The following is an 11,698-nucleotide window of genomic DNA, read 5'->3' on the forward strand; positions in this document are numbered from 1 at the left end:
TCCACAGGAAGGTCTGCGCCAGAATGTCCATCCTATACCCTATCCTGAACACAACCAGCTCCCTTCCCTGCCCAGTAGCAGTAAATGTATACCAGGCCCTGATCCGGCCAGTAATGAAGTATGCGTGCCCTGTCTGGGGATACGCGGCAAAGCAGCACCTGGACAAACTCCAGAGGCTGCAGAACCGCGCCCTCAGAAGGGCACTGCATCTACCTCTCGGATTCCCCACAGACGACCTGCACGCCGCAGCCGAAATTCCACTCCCGAGAGAGCGTTTTCAGGATCTGGCAAGGGCCTTCTATGAAGGTTCTTCCAGATCCGGAAATGCACTGATCCACTCCCTAGGTCGGAATGACATGTCCCGCGATAAACACAAGCGCCCTATGACGATCTTCGACGATTAAGTCGAAGAGAAAATCCCAATACCCAATCCCTAATCCAGTTCCTTCCCATATATCACCAATCATCTCGCCTACCTCAGGCAAGTACCAGACACACTCACAACAATTCATCACTTATCACAGACACCAAAAATGTATAGAAAAATCACACACACATGTACACAGGGGAGTAAAAGCCAAAAGGCTGCAAACTCCCCCTCACACTTCCCCAAAGAGGGGAAAGTATTAGATGAAAGCAGGCCTGACTCGTCAGTCGGCAGGACTCAACAGGACCAGCCATACATCTGAGGATGTCCAACGTAGTATTGGACGAAACGTTAGGAATAGAAGTATTCCATGGACCACGGCCATATTACCCGGAAGAATTATCAACAACTGTTTGTTTAATTGCTTGTCACTAGTGGAAACAAGTGTATAACAGGCGGTAGTTGTGATGTAGCGCTGTTCACTTGTTGAGTATTGCCGGCTGTGTGTAGCTGCAGCCATTGTGAGCTCAAGCGGGCCTGTGTGTGTTGCTTCGCAGAAGCTGTCATTCTGCAGCGCTGTTACTGCTGGCAGCAGTGGTGCCTATCGCTGGAGGAGACGTGTAAGTACCTGTCCGTGCTGGTACCTTCGCACCTCCTCCCACCATCATCTTACACAAAAGAAATCCGCCCTACACACATTAACCGAGAGGGCTCACACGATGGGCGATGAACATCTAAGGCTGAACTACAAAACCTCAAGTCCAGTTTTGGAGCCAATGATTGTGAGATGATGACGATGAATAAAACTATGGCTACAAAGAAAGAAGGGAACAGGGAAGCACAAAACATCACCCTGCTACCTTATTTTTAACGGGTCACCGACAGTGTGGGCAAAATACTGCGCCGAGCAGGTATCGATCAAATTTTTCGGAGCAAAAAAAAAAAAAAAAAAAGTGTTCAAATGGCTCTGAGCACTATGGGACTTAACATCGGAGGTCATCAGTCCCTTAGAACTTAGAACTACTTAAACCTAACTAACCTAAGGACATCACACACATCCATGCCCGAGGCAGGATTCGAACCTGCGATCGTAGCAGCATCGCGGTTCCGGACTGAAGCGCGTAGAACCGCTCGGTCACAGCAGCCGGCCGAGCAGCAACAGAATAAAAGATCATCTTGGCTCAGTGAAAGATGCAGTTGACAAGCTACATGCTGCTGCAGTTTACGAAATCGGGTGCGGGTGTGGACTGGTGTATGGAGGTGAGACAGGGCGACCGATTAGCACACGCATATCTAAACATGAAAGATATACAGGGTGACAGTTATTGAACTACATGAAATAAAATCGTCATAACGTCTGAACGGATTGCTTTAGGACGTTCAAACTGCACGGTTGGCCGCGGGGCATGATGGGAATCAGTATGCGCATGCGCCTTGTTGTCGGCCCATCTTCATTTGGATGGGTTCGTCAATAAGCAAAATTGGCGGATTTGGGGGACTGAGAATACGCATTTCGCGATCGAGAAGGCTCTTCACCCTCGCCGTTTGACTGTGTGATGTGCAATATCCAGTCACGGAACAGTCGGTGCGATATTCCTTGATGGCACGCTGACTACTGAATGGTACGTGAAGATTTTGGAAGATGATTTCATCCTCATTATCCAAAGCGACCCTGATTTTGACAAGATGTGGTACATGCAAGACGGAGCTCGACCCCATCGAAGCAGAAGAGTGTTTGGTGTCCTGGAGGAGCAGTTTGAGGACCGCATTCTGGCTCTGGAGTACCCGGAGGCCACTGGCATTGGCCTCGAAAGGCTGCCATATTCTCCGGATCTGAACACGTGCGACTCCTTTTTTGGGGGCTATATTAAAGACTAGGTGTACAGCAATAACCCCAAAACCATTGCTATGTTGAAAACAGCCATTCAGGAGGTCATCGACAGCATCGATGTTCAAATACTTCTGCGGGTCATGCAGAATTTCGCTATTTGTCTGCGCCACATCATCGCCAATGATGGCAGACATATCGAACACCAGTCAAGAACGTCTATTTCCACCAATGGCAAGAAATAAAAGAAACGCCAATAAAGGACGTTTAACTCCCCTCCTCTTCATCCTCAATACCCTATCAGATCAAGGCAACAGCCTCTTCCACTAGTATGTGTAAAAACCTTTTCCCACTCAGCAGTTAGGAAAAAAAAAAAAAAGAAAAAAACTGACGAAGGTGATTTGGAACAGTGACTGAAACGTCAGAGAATTTAACACATCGGCAATTTGGTCACATACCCAAAAGAATTTTATTCATCATTATAGGTCCATGGTGTCTTCTTTGACTATGCCACAAACATAGCACCATTCTTATCCATCATCTATCAGAGATCATTGAAACATCGGAAAGTTCCACGGGACTGGAAGGAAGCCCAAGTCATAGAAATCCGTAAAAAGGGTAGAAAATCGGATGCACATAATTGTCAGCCACTTTCACAGACATCGATTTGTTGTAGAATCATGGAGCATATTTTGTTTTAAGACATAATGACATTTCTAGACTCTGAGAAGCTCATCTGCAGAAACCAGCACTGTTTTAGGAAACAGCGGTCATGCGAGACACAGCTGGCCCTCCTTGTGCATGGTATACAACAGGCTCTATATACCGGTTCCCAGGTTGATGCCATATTCCTCGACTTGCGAAAGACGTTCAACTCAGTTCCGCACTGTCGCTTGCTTCAAAAAGTGCGCGCTTACGGTCAATCCGATGACATATGCGGATGGATAGAAAGTTTTCTAACAGGCAGAGAGCAGTATGTCGTCCTGAATGGGGTGACTTCAACAGACACAAGCGTAACTTCAGGTGTGCCCCAGGGCAGCGTAATAGGTCCGCTGCTTTTTACGATTTACATAAACAATCTGGTTCACGGTATTGACAGCGGCATTAGACTGTTTGCCGATGATGCTGTAGTCTACAGGAAAGTAGTATCACACGAAAGTTGTGAACAAATCAATGAGGATTTGCAGAAAATAAATGCATGGTATAATGACTGGCAGTTATCTCTCAAAATTAGTAAGTGTGACCTACTGCGTATAACAAGGCGAAAATCGCCATTAATGTACGAGTACGAAACAAATGCCCAGCCTTTGTTAGCGGTAACACCCGTCAAGTATCTGGGTGTGACTATCCGAAATAATCTCAAATGGAATGATCAGATTACACAAGTAACGGGCAAGGCGAACTCTAGATTGCGGTTTATTGGTAGAATACTGAAACGATGCAGTCCTTCAACAAAGGAAATTGCTTACAATACGTTAGTTCGTCCAGTCTTAGAGTATTGTTCGTCTGTATGGGACCCTTACCAGTTGGCTCTCATTCAAGAAATTGAGAAGGTCAAACGAAAAGCAGCAAGATTCGTGACTGGTACATTTAGCCATCGCGAGAGCGTTACAAATCTCATAGAAAGTTTGAAGTGGGATACACTTGCAGGTAGACGACGCGCCAAACGGAAGGGGCTGCTCACTAAATTCCGAAATCCGATCTTCGCCGAGGATGTAGAGCATATATTATTGCCACCAACTTTCAAATTGCGCAATGATCACCATTAAAAGATAAGGGAAATTAGAGCTCGTACTGAGGCGTTCAGACAGTCGTTTTTCTCTCGTGCAATCCGCGAGTGGAACAGTGTGGAGGAGGGGGGGGGGGGGGAATTGTGACTGGCTCGAATTGTGCCCTCCGCCACACACCGCTTGGTGGCTAGCGGAGTATATATGTAGATGTAGACATTTCAGGTCATCAGTTACCTTTATGAAAACACCAATCTTTCAACAACCATTATGAAGTCATTTACAGATTTATTAATTTGTACGCATATTATATATTTTCCGTTTTTTAACAATCGTGATTGTGTGCTACATCGCAGTTTTTAACAAATACAGATATTAAAAGTGATTACTACTGTCGTGGCCGCACAAATTAAAAAGTTAAGAACTTGTCGTTAACCTGTAACGTGTGCGGCAGGTAAGGCATCCGTATTATAATGATAGGGCGGGGAGGAGGAGAACAGGTTTTACAGTCCGGTCCGCGCCGCGCTCTGCTGCCAGCCTCGCGCCGCTCCGCTTTTCAGAACGGCCGTCAAAATCTGTAAAGACTGCTGGCTGCTTCACCGAAACAATGACGGCTATAAACCGGCACAAGGTCTTTCTGACCAATGTAAACGGGACGACTGGGAATACAGTGCTTATCGTTGCTTACGTTTTACGACCATTTTCTACGCGCTGTTCGCATAAACCTGTAGAAGAATGCATGCGGCCAGTGGTATGCCTGCGCCCAGAAGAAGTGACATAGTTTATCTCTTTTTCGGTTGAATAGGATGACTACTGAAACGTAGCTATGGCAACGCTGCCTCGTGCTAGAGTCTATTATTTATGTTTACGTTCCCCATACACGTATCTTTAGAAGATAATTATTAATTGTATTACATAAAAGTAGGTACTGGCAGCGGCACAGGATTTAAAGAATGAAAGCCAGCTCCAGCACCGAGCGAGATGACACAGTTTTTAGCACTCTGGGCTCGCATTCGGGAGGACGACAGTTCAAATCCGTCACCGGCTATCCAGATTTATATTTTCCGTGATAAAATTTAGCTCGTGGATCAACCGGAACGAAAAAGAGAATCAAATCAGTCTATTATAATATGTAAAGGAGAGCTCTTCACGAAGACACAAATGAAAAACTGGCCAAGAAATCAACGCTACCACCTGATGATGTGTTCGTGCCCAAAGCCAAAAATTGTATTGTAAAATCATTTCTAAAAAAAAAAAAATGTGGCTGGTTGTTGTAGTATTTCCTCCTGTGTAATTTACGAAAACAGCTGGGATGTTCTATAACCATTATGGACAAAATGAAGACTATAAAGTAGTGTGACGTGTTGCTGTCGCTGCAAGAACAGGTCATCACGGCGCAGTTGTGCCGCTCTTGCATTTTGTGGAGTGAACCCGCACAGAAGACGTGCAAACTGGCCAACTTTAATCAGTACAGCAATCCACTGTACCGAATGTCACAGTTAACGTGAAACTATCGCTTTCGCAAAAACTAATCCGAGACAGAACTGTTCAGTACTCAATGTAATTTTGAAGACTAAGTATAAAGTCGGTATGCATTTCTGTTGTCAACAATATGTACCCAGAGTGAATGCAACAAATTGCTTTCCAAACAAGGGACACGCAGCGTACACCTTCGACATTTACACTGTTATGCAAATATTTTCCTTGAAATGCAGATTAAAAAGCGAGGAAAAGAAGTAGACGAAATGCATGTGCTTTGCAACGAGCCAGTGGACACGCGTCCCTGACATCAGAATATTCACAGAATATTCCTGAACAACCCCCACATTTTGTCGGTGGAACTGACATTCATAGCTGGTCGTGCGTGTAGCGTACTTACTGTCCTTGCCCCCCCTCCCCCTTCACCTTGTTTGCGTGGTGCGACACGTAACTCGCGTGCGGGAGGATGCTGGTTCAATTCACCGTCGGGCCGGCTACATTCACTTTTTCAGTGATTGTCTTCAATCGTTCAAGGCGAAAGCCGGAATGGTTGCTTTGAAAGGGCATGGCGGAATACCTTCACCATCATTCCACACTGCTAGCTTGTGTTCCGTCTCTAATAAGCTTATCGTCGACAGGCTATGAAACTCTAACCTTCCTTCTTTCCTATTTGCATATTATGTTACTCGACAGCAGTAACTGCATGTAAGCAGCAATAAAAAAACGTCAAAATGTTGTTTCCTTTAATAAGTAATAGTCAGAGTTAACTACAGATTATGTTATCCTCATCAGTCGTTTGTTATTTTCTGCTGCATAAGAGCCTCCTTCAACGTTTCGCTTCCGTTACGGTACTGAGAGATAGGTATTCGTACTGCCTCTACATGTCTCTAACCACCTTCCGTTAGGTAGTTCTCAGTATTATCTTATCGCCTGGAATCCATCTAAGTAATGCCTCGGTACGTCGAACATCCTCTTTCCTGACCGTATGTCAGTAGTATCGTAAGGAGAGAACGAGCCCACATAACGACCTTATCTCAAGGTCACGGGTAAGAACTTCCAGTGTCAGGTTACACACTTGGGCCAGTTACATTCCTCTCGTCCCGGGGACTCACCGACAATGGTGTGTGGTTCACCTAGAGGATTTACCCCACCCTACCCACACACCTTAGGCAACTGGACTCGTTGTATTCGAGGTCGTGACATAACTTGATACTGGTTGTGTGGTCTTGTGTGACATATAATTGGCGGAAAACCTCTAAATATCTCTCGGCCAATGGGAACACATTAAAATACGTAAAACCCTCCCCTCCCCCTTGGACCAATAAGGTACCAGGTCCCCTCCCCCTCTCATCCTTCACAACTAGTTCAACTGCGTAGGTCTCTTCATTCGAGGTCTGTGCACTGTAGGAACATGTTCATATTTGTTACACAATAATTAATATTAACAGTAATTCTATAGTGAAAGGGTTTGGAATTTATAACAATGATATAACAAATTAACTAATGGTTCAATAATAACAGATTTTGCAATACAATTGGTTAACAGTATTGCTTGAGTTCTTTATTAACATTTTTTCCTTTGTTGGTTTATCTACAAAGCTATTTGTTTCTGGTGAACAATAATTTGCGAAGCTATTTTTTACAAACTTTTACGTCAAATATACATTGGTATATTCACAGACCAATGTTGTCAGCAGTTTTTTTCTCAAGATTTCTACACACTACTAATGCTATCGGGTACACAAACAAGGAATCCCTGAATGCGAGGTCACAATTGCCAATAATGTTTACAGGATTCGACGCCCCACATGTTGCTTACCGTGCAACCACAATATTGGCTGCTAGTGGCAACAGCCGACAGGACTAGCTGGTGGGCACAGCATGCGGCTACGGAGCGTAATCAACTGTTTAGTCGACGAGTAACTCATAACAGTGAAATAGTGCTTTTGGTATCGATACAAAGCAGAGCAATGGCAACGACAAACAAAGCAAACATTGCATTATATCTACCACAACAGTTGCTGAGGTTGACATTCCATCAGAAAGGAAGCCAAAGAATTTCGCAGAGTGAGAAAGAAGTAGCAGATGAAATATTAGCGATTCTGCATGATCATTCTGTGCGGACAATGTACATGAGGAGTACAATGACGACAATATATGCTTACCAAGTGAAAGTGATGTAATTCATCATTCTTGTCGGACAGGGAGCCCGTCACCAGCGAAACGTAGTAAAGGACAACCGTTGTCCAAAGAACTGAACATAATTACGTCTATGGAAGATCATCCGCAGCATAGTAAAAAAGCAGTTATGAACAGATTTAGAGTAAGTCCACAGCAATATGACCGTGTAGTGAATAAGAAAAACTACGGATTTTCGAGGGAGGACAAGACTCACTCGGTACAAAAACTGGCGTTTGCATGTTTCAAGGATGCTCTATACAATTTACAGGATGTACATGATTGTGACCTAATCCGTTATGGGCGTCAAATGGCGCGAGAAATACAGTGATTTCGAGGGAGCCGGCCGAAGTGACCGAGCGGTTCTAGGTGCTACAGTCTGGAACCGCGCGACCGCTACGGTCGCAGGTTCGAATCCTGCCTCGGGCATGGATGTGTGTGATGTCCTTAAGTTAGTTAGGTTTAAGTAGTTCTAAGTTCTAGGGGACTGATGACCTGAGCAGTTAAGCCCCATAGTGTTCAGAGCCATTTGAACCATTTCGAGGGAAGCAGTGGAAGGTTGTGTGGTGTCACCGCCAGACACCACACTTGCTAGGTGGCAGCCTTTAAATCGGTCGCGGTCCGTTAGTATACGTCGGACCCGCGTGTCGCCACTGTCAGTGATCGCAGACCGAGCGCCACCACACGGCAGGTCTAGAGAGACGTACTAGCACTCGCCCCAGTTGGACAGCCGACTTTGCTAGCGATGCTACACTGACGAAGACTCTCCCATTTGCCGAGACGATAGTTAGCATAGCCTTCAGCTACAATTGCTACGACCTAGCAAGGCGCCATAATCCATTGCTATATATATTGTGGTTATAACATGTACCGTCAAGAGAGATGTTCTACAAATGTGGATTAAAGTTAAGTATGCCAGAAGCTACGTACTTTTCTTTATAGCATTCATTACGTATCCTGTTTCAGACCTCACGCCAGCCTGCGTGAGCTTAAGCGCGTGCCTTTCGGCTTCCTCTCATTGTGTCTAGGCTGTCTTGTCTAGACACAACAGGTTGAATAACTTCAAACAGTACTGCAGAACTGGAAGACATAAGATAACGAAATTTCAAGCAAAGCGTCAACTTGACGGTGCACAGCACACTGTGAAATTGACCTGAAAGTTTGTAGATGAGATAAACAAACATCCTATCGTTCGGTTAGGAATTTGTTTTCAACTCCTGCTAATCGGGATTTAAAGAGGAAATGCATATGAAAGGAACCCTGAAAATTAGAAGTGCCAAGCAGTTGTATCAAGATCAAGGTAAATTGCCTAGAAAGTTAGTTATTGTGCTGCGAGAGGATTCAGGTGCTATTCCCCCTATGATTCATTCTTGTGTGCGTGATCCTTCAAGAGCAGTAGGGAATATTTACGTCACAGCAAGTAAAAGTGAGAAAATGGGCGTAAGAGAACTACAATTATGATATGAGCACTGCTTTTGGCCAGTAGCTAATCAAAATAACTTGCTTTTGCTTGATTCCCCGTCTGCGCGTAGAAGTCATACTCCTTTAGAATGAAGTATCCCTCCTGAAAAGTGTGTGGCGTTGTAGTTCATACGACCTGGAACTACTGGACAAATTCAGACCCTGCATTCTTGTTTTCTCCATGCCTATAAAACACATTATAGCTCTATCTGAAGCTACACCTTAAAAGATGAGCTCAGGCCGGCCGTAGTGGCCGAGCGGTTAAAGGCGCTACAGTCTGGAACCGCACGACCGCTACGGTCGCAGGTTCGAATCCTGCCTCGGGCATGGATGTGTGTGATGTCCTTAGGTTAGTTAGGTTTAAGTAGTTCTAAGTTCTAGGGGACTTATGACCACAGCAGTTGAGTCGCATAGTGCTCAGAGCCATTTGTACCATTTTTTGATGAGCTCCATGACAGACTGATTCGCATTCGGTTGCGTGCCATCACAATCCATCAGTTCTCATCACTCTGTCACACCAATGTCATTCTAAATGCATTCTTTATGAGTGGATACCTAACTGAACGTCCTGCACGGTTTATAAATCCCAACGAGTTTGCCTTCGATCCTGGGCCTTTAGGGTCACTGTGGAGCGCCGTTTTTCATTCGGTGTTCACTGTGCAACTTAATGGTTTGTTTTGAAGATTTCTTGCATGCCGACGACGTCCATTTTGTAAGGTGTAATACATACATCCCATAGACGGTTGATCTCGGCACATCCCAGACCCTTATTTTCAGTCGACTTCCTGATGCACGTGGTGAGTCATTAGCACCTAATATTTTTCCTGTCATTATTGTTAACACAACTCTTTCAAATGAGCCTTACCAAAGATTGAAATTGCGACCTCTCACTCAAGAGATTCCCTATAAAATCTTAAGCACCACGTTCCCCACTGAAATTGAATTTGTAACTGTTTTCCTTTTACATTCTGTAAATAGTTCATATATATATATATATATATATATATATATATATATATATATTATATTTTCTTGATCTTAAAATCTCTAACGTAAATGACATATATATATATATATATATATATATATATATATATATATATATATATATATATGTGTGTGTGTCATTTACGTTAGAGATTTTAAGATCAAGAAAATTGGTTCCCCTATCTAACTGATATTCTACAGTGAAGTTATCGTGTTATGCATGCTACTGAGAGTTTGCAAGTTTTTCAAGCTCCTCAGTTGTATCATTGTACAGGGTTATGGTATCATCAATATACCTTTTGTAATAAATTATTTTATCTTTAAACAAGCATTCTGATCTGAAGAACAACCTCTGTTTTCCTATGTAAGCACTTTAGATGTTTTGAGCTGTGTACTACTGAAGAAATTAATATCGACTGTATCGAACGCATAACACCGAGAGATGTGGCGCACTGGTTAGCACACTGGACTCGCATTCGGGAGGACGACCTGTCAAACCCGCGTCCGGTCGTCCTGATTGGGGTTTTCCGCAATTTCTCGTTGGCGTAGTTGTCCGTTGACTGAAATGACACCTTCCATGCAGAACACGATCGTACGGACATCCGTTGACAGTTTGTATCATTACATCGTGACTTAGACACAGAACGGGGAATTAGCTGTTTGTTGCTTTAATTTTAGACATCAATGTATTTTTTCCGCTTTGTGTTCATGTTCAATGTATTCCGTTTTCTCATGTGATATTAATAATCCGGGTTTAGCTGCAGTTTTGTGAAGTGTTTCTATCATTATCTTTGCATCTGTTTTGTCCTTAGAAATTACTGCAATATCGCCAGCAAAAGCGAGACATTTCACCTTAAATCTTCCTCTTTCTCGTCCTAGATCGATTTCTTCGATGTTTTTCTCTATTAGTTCTTTATCCCACTATCAGAATCGAGAATCGAGAGAATCGATAAGAGCGCATCACCATGCCGAACACCTGTGTTAATTCTGAAGGCTTTAGAAACTTCTCTTAAAAATTTAATTTTTGAAGTCTGTTCCACTAATTATCTGGTGGTTTTGTCGATACCTGCTCCTTCCAGTGTCAGAAATGCTGTCTGTCTACAGAATCGGACGCTTTTTTTTTCTTTTTTTAAAATCACTGAATGTAACGACTGTGTTAAGGTTCCGCATTGTTCTGGTCCTGAGGATAGTTTTCAAGCTAAAAATTTGCTCTGGGCACGATCTATTTTTTCTGAATCCTGCTTGGTACTCGCCAGTTGTGCATTCTGCTTGATTTTCTACCTTATTCAGTACAGCTTTGGACATAATTTTGTCGGTGACTGGAAGTAGAAATTGTTCGTGTCTGTCATGTCACCCTTCTTAAGTAGCGGATGGATTATGACTTGTTTCCAGTCGTCTGGTTTTTTTTTTTTTTTCAGGAATCGTTAATAGCCTCAAATGTTTTCAGCTGCCCGCTTCCCTCCCAGTTTCCACGTCTGAGATAATACCTCGTCTTCACCTGGCGCTCTTGTTGTTTCTAAGCTGGCCAATGTATTGTTCAATTTGATGCAGTAATGGTGGTTCTGAAGGTGGGTTTTCCTTTTGAGGCTGTCTGAAAATTAGTTGTCGTGTTGGTTCCTTGCAGTTTAGAAGATTTTTGAAGTACTTTGCTAGTTACTCAAGTTATCTTTG

This window comes from Schistocerca serialis, chromosome 3 (assembly GCF_023864345.2).
Source record: "Schistocerca serialis cubense isolate TAMUIC-IGC-003099 chromosome 3, iqSchSeri2.2, whole genome shotgun sequence".
NCBI classification, from domain to species: domain Eukaryota; kingdom Metazoa; phylum Arthropoda; class Insecta; order Orthoptera; family Acrididae; genus Schistocerca; species Schistocerca serialis.